Source organism: Microtus pennsylvanicus, chromosome 3 (assembly GCF_037038515.1).
Source record: "Microtus pennsylvanicus isolate mMicPen1 chromosome 3, mMicPen1.hap1, whole genome shotgun sequence".
NCBI lineage: Eukaryota > Metazoa > Chordata > Mammalia > Rodentia > Cricetidae > Microtus > Microtus pennsylvanicus.
This window is the reverse complement of record NC_134581.1, coordinates 82035803-82041802: the sequence shown is the minus strand read 5'-3', so window position 1 is coordinate 82041802 and position 6000 is coordinate 82035803.

Sequence of the window (6000 nt, the reverse complement as noted above, 5' to 3'; positions counted from 1 at the left end):
TAAAGGATATGTGAAACTAACATAAAGGGATGAAAAATACCTTCAGAAATAGATTGCATAATGCTTTATTAACTTTAAAGTTTCTTAATGCTAATGAAAAGGAACAACAGCAACAGGGAGACACTGGATAATAGAAAAAAAAATCTTCAGAATTAGATCAGCTGGCTTATTTCAAGGATGTTGACCACAGAATGGAAATCAAGAGATGTGCTACATTGTGAAAGCAGTTTCACTTTTGTTTCCACAGAGGAAGAAAAGCTATGGGTACCATCAAAATTAATAAAGATTCTATTTGAAAAGGAGAAACCTCTTAAGAAAGAGAAATGACAGTTCATCCACAGAGGTAACTATCATACAGGTAAGAAACCCTCATAAGGGTTGGTACAGGGTTCTGTTCTTATCTTAGAAGGAAAATACTTATCTTCCAAAGGTCAAGAGACCCTGGATGTTTGGATGCCTAAGAAGAAAAATTAACTATCCAGAAAGGATCACCAAGCAGGAGAGATCATCTGAGGGATATATATATATATATATATATATATATATATATATATATATATATGATTTGGAGTTTGATGTGGGAGTGTCATATATCAATCTGTTGATTTCATTGTTTAAGCAATAAAGAAACTGCTAGGCCCATTTGATAGGCCCACCCTTAGGTGGGTGGAGTAAACAGAAGGGAAGACTGGGAGGAAGAGGAAGTGAGGTCAGACTCCGCAGCTCTCCTCTCCGGAGCAGACACTTCAGAGAGACGCCATGCTACCTGCTCCAGGGAAGACGCACACCATGCCCCAGCTCCGACCCAGGATGGACTTAGGCTAGAATCTTCCCGGTAAGCGCACCTAGGGGCGCTACATAGATTATTAGAAATGGGCCAGAGCAGTGTTTAAAAGAATACAGTGTCCGTGTAATTATTTCGGGGCATAAGCTAGCCGGGCAGGGCAGGCGGCTGGGGTGTTTGGGGACGCAACCCTGCCGCCGCCGCCCCATATTACTACAAATGACGCCCAGACGTGTGGCTAACTGAGTCCACAAAAAACCTGAGAAGTCTTAAAAATAAGGGAGAGAGAGTTTAACACAGATTTTTGCTGTTTGTTGGTGGTGTGCTGTAGAGAGATTTCCTGATTCGGCAACAGCAGCAGAAAAAACGCTGTGTCATTTCAAAGAGTGGCTTCCTGGGGCTGTGCCGCCAGTGCAAACTCTGGCTTTATGTTTGTGTTCCCGCTTGGGATCGGAAGGAGAGTGCTCTGGGACCCTGCGATGACTCAGAGCTCCCCGCCTGCTCCTGGGCAGAAGGCAGAATCAGGCTTAGGCAGGCGGCAGAGCATGGCGGATTCCTGCTGCCATACAGAGACGTGTTTTTAGACTGCGCAGTGCTCTGCCTGTCAGATTTGGATGTTACTTGGATGAAAAGAATTTCTGTGCTGCACGCTCAGTCTCAGAATTAAAGTGCTGAGTGCCGCTCCTACCTGGTAGCCCCAAGAGGCTTCCTGACTCAGCTTCAGCTGCAAAACCCTGCAGCTCATTAAGAGGTCCTGCCACGAAACACTTAAACGGTGGTGACGAAAAGCTGAACGCATGTTTTTCAGTTTTCAGCCGTAGCAGGAAAAAAGCTGCGCGTTTAAAAATGCCGGCTTTCTGGGCCATCCTGCCAGGGCAAACTCTGACTGTTTGAGGCAGGAGGGCCGGCTACAGAGAGAGGACTTGAGTGTTGTCTGTTGTAGCTTGCTGGCTGGCAGGGACCTTGAAATGCTATAAACATGGCTACAGCCAGTACCTCAGCCAAGAGGCTGAAAAGCTAAGGAATGGACTGGATCTGGCTGGCAAAGCCACGCCTTTAGTCCTACTGATATTGCTTGGTAAATTAAAGGCTCTTGTGGTCAGAAAAAGAGAGATATACAGTAAAGAGAGATTCAAAGACAGAGAAAATTTCTGAATGGTTTAAAGTGTGTTAAAATATATGCAAGCTGAAAGTTGAAGTTCTTAAAGCAAAAAAAAAAAAAAAAAAAAAAAAGGAAGAGAGTTGTTGTGTGTACACACCTTTAATCCCAACACTTGGGAGGCAGAGGGAGTTAGACCTCTGTGACTTCAAAGCGTGGTAGCACACGCCTTTAATCCCAGTGCCTGGAAGGCAGAGACAAACAGATCTCTGTGAGTTCAAGGTATAGTAGCAAACACCTTTAATCCCAATGCCTGGGAGGCAGAGACAGGCGGATCTCTGAGAGTTCAAAGACAGCCTGGTCTACAGGGTTATTCCAGGTCAAAGATATGCGCTCAAGCAAAAAGTTAACTTAGGAATGTCACAGCTTAGATTCTTAAGCGCCTAATGATTTAAAGGCGCAAATCAAAAGTGCTCCTGGATAGTAAAAAATTGCAGATTCACAATAGGACAGATTCAGACCACTGAATGAATCACACTGTTGGATGAATGTACGTTGGCTTGGGAGAGAGAAGAAAAAGAATATAGAGAATAAAGTTAATGGTTTAAAAAGAAAAAAGTAAAAGTAAAGTCTTTAAAGAGACAGAGTACAGATAGTTAAGAGATTAAAAGAAATAAAGAAAAATAAGCCACGTAAATATGAAAAATTCACAGAGAGTCTGGATTCTTTGTATTATTGTGTTTTCTTTAAAATTTTTGACTGTGAAGGAGCTAAGTACAGAGAGACATTTCATTATATGGGCTGCCAAGTGGAACCAGAACGGATATCATGAGGGTATTACGATTTCGAAATTTGGATCTAAGGACATGATGCTTTGGAAAGGAGTTTCTTATTTTGTTTTCACAGAGGATGAGATTCTATGGATTTCTTCTATTCCGATTTGGTATGATGGACCACGTCCTCCTGAAGGGTTGCTGTGAACATCTTCAGAAAATTGCCTTGCTCAACTGCCAACTGAGATAAACCTGGCACACAGGTTACACCCTAAATAATCTGATTAACGACGCCCCCATTCAGCAGGAAGCAGTTTGGAGAGAAAAACTGCGCCCATGTTCCCAAATATGGTTTATAAACGTTCTTTTACATTTAAAGGGGGATATGATATAGGTATGAATAATTTGCATTAGTATAGATTTTGCTTTATTTATAGAGATTTAAGGTCAATTTTGTTATATGTATAAATGTTTCTGATGTAACTTTTACTTGATAACTGTTTTGTTATATGTAATTTTGCTATGTTAAGGTTAAAGCCTTCCTTTTTTTGTTTAAACAGAAAAAGGGGAAGTGATGTGGGAGTGTCATATATCAATCTGTTGATTTCATTGTTTAAGCAATAAAGAAACTGCTAGGCCCATTTGATAGGCCCACCCTTAGGTGGGTGGAGTAAACAGAAGGGAAGACTGGGAGGAAGAGGAAGTGAGGTCAGACTCCGCAGCTCTCCTCTCCGGAGCAGACACTTCAGAGAGACGCCATGCTACCTGCTCCAGGGAAGACGCACACCATGCCCCAGCTCCGACCCAGGATGGACTTAGGCTAGAATCTTCCCGGTAAGCGCACCTAGGGGCGCTACATAGATTATTAGAAATGGGCCAGAGCAGTGTTTAAAAGAATACAGTGTCCGTGTAATTATTTCGGGGCATAAGCTAGCCGGGCAGGGCAGGCGGCTGGGGTGTTTGGGGACGCAACCCTGCCGCCGCCGCCCCATATTACTACAGGAGTTGGACAATGGCTAGTCTTCTCTGAATACAAGTATGTTGTTAAAAAAAAGTCAGAGTTACCATTTCATGTCAGAAGCCATTAGGTATGGAACAGAAAAAGAAAGATAGAGTTTAGGAAAAGTTTTTCTTTTAGGAAAAGTTTTTCTTTTCTCCATACCAACTTTGTCTATATCTTATCCTTGTTGAAGATATGTCCATATGAATAACATTTAAGTTTTCTACAATGAAAAATGATTTTCCTGTAGTAATCTTTGAAGTTTACAGGAAGAATATGGGGCCCCACTACAACTCCACCTGGTAGATATGCTGTTATCATAATGATATCACTTCTATTAGACCAGTTTTGGGTACCAGCTGCTCAAGACAGTTCTAAATTGGTTAGCTAAAATGGTGCACCTTCTTATAACATTCTGAACTGAACTCCAAATAAGAACTTCAGACAAACCCTGTCAACTATTCAGAGATCATTTGCAATTATACTAAATAGTAATCTTGAAACTTAACCATCATTTTAATTTTACAGGATCTTATAGAAAGAACATTGCCCCATGAAAGCTGGAAGTAATTTTTGAAGATGACAGCAATTCTGTCAACAAAGTCTATCTTCACGGTTAGGAACATCATTTAGGGGTTGATTATTACTGGTAGAGGGTTGGGGGTTGGGATGAAAAATATGTGGGCTCAGAGATCTCTTTCAAAAATAAAGAAAGGGAAATTGAATGGGATAATAGGTAGATTATTGTGAGCTTACTCATACTACTACTACTAATCAAGATACTTATAAGATGTTTACTTTTTCAGGTCATTGTTCTCATTTGCTGCATAGTTTTTTAAAGATTGTTTAATATTATAATATAAAGTCTTAGTCTTTAAGTTATACAGATATTAAGTATTATAGACCAGTAGTCACCCATGTTTGTCCTACATATAGTTAGACTAATCAGTTTCTTTAAGTACATAGAGATTGTATTCCATATAGATAGGTAATCTTCAACCACTACAAAGATCTATAGAATATAAGATTTAAACAACTTAGAATTCTGTTGACATGAGAAATGACTGCTCCTGGCAGCACCAATCTATTCCTGAGAGAATGTTGAACAATGAAGACACTTCACTTGGAGCTTGTTTTCTACTTGACAAAACTAGCCTTTGGGAAAGAAACTGCCCATGCTTTGTCCACTGACAAAATGTATGGTGCTTGGACTGGGCAAGCAGGATACAAGAAAAAAGACTGGGAAACTTTGCCAAGACATGGAAAGACAATTTTGAAAATCTTCTTGTCTGAAAATGGTCTGTCAGTTACTCTAGGCTAAGCCAAAGTTGGTTGAATTAACATTGTAAATGAGACTTTGGGTGATTGCCAAGGTCTCTGTCATCCACTGTACATTTTGAAAGCTGCTTGATTGCACTGGCTGCCTACTCAAGAAATATTATCTCCCTTCTCAGAACTTCTATGGGGTTGAAGATTAGATAGTCATGGTTACTTTCCTCTTAAGCCATTTCTAATACAAGACTTAGACTCCTTAGGGTAGAATAGGTATTGAAACACTAACATAAGTTTCTTACTTAATACAGTTTGTGCTGCTTGTAATTCTAATTTTTATACTTGATAGCTGATCTTACTACATATAGTTTTATGTTAGGTTTCGAACTCTGTTATTTAGACAAAAAGGAGTGGTGATGTGATACCTCCTTCACCCAATGGCCTTTGTGACGATGGACAAGGTAAGGCATGGCTTTTGGGCACAAAAATGCCCCAGGAGCACCTGCTCTGCCCATCTTCTTCCCATGTGCCATGCCTCAATGTTGGACTTCATTCCTGTTTCCTTGTGATTCATGAATTTCTCTTTTAATAAAGAAAACCTTGAATATACCCTATTTGGAGTTAGGGTAGAATTATTTGATTCACGTTTCTCCCATCTGGCATGTTCCACTTATATGTATATATAAAAAATGAATTATAGCAATAATACAAGACTGAGCCATCTTTCCAGCCCTAAAACTATGCTAGTCTTTCAGTTAGTAGTAGGTTTACTCCTAGTACTTATTGTCTACCCAACCATATGTTCGTGACTCTATTCCTGGTACTGGGCATAACTTTTACCTTGTAGAGAAGACCATAGATCCAATTATTGGTTATTACCATAACATTTTTGTTACTACTGCAACACTAAACAAAACTTTTTAGGCCAGCTATGGATCACAACCTGGCAATACCAGTGATTACTTTGTTCATGCAGTAGAACGGATAGAATCCTTAAACATTCTAAAAGAAAGCTAATTGGGTTGACATTTCCAGGTTAGTATCCACATGACTTTTCCATGTTCTATGACTC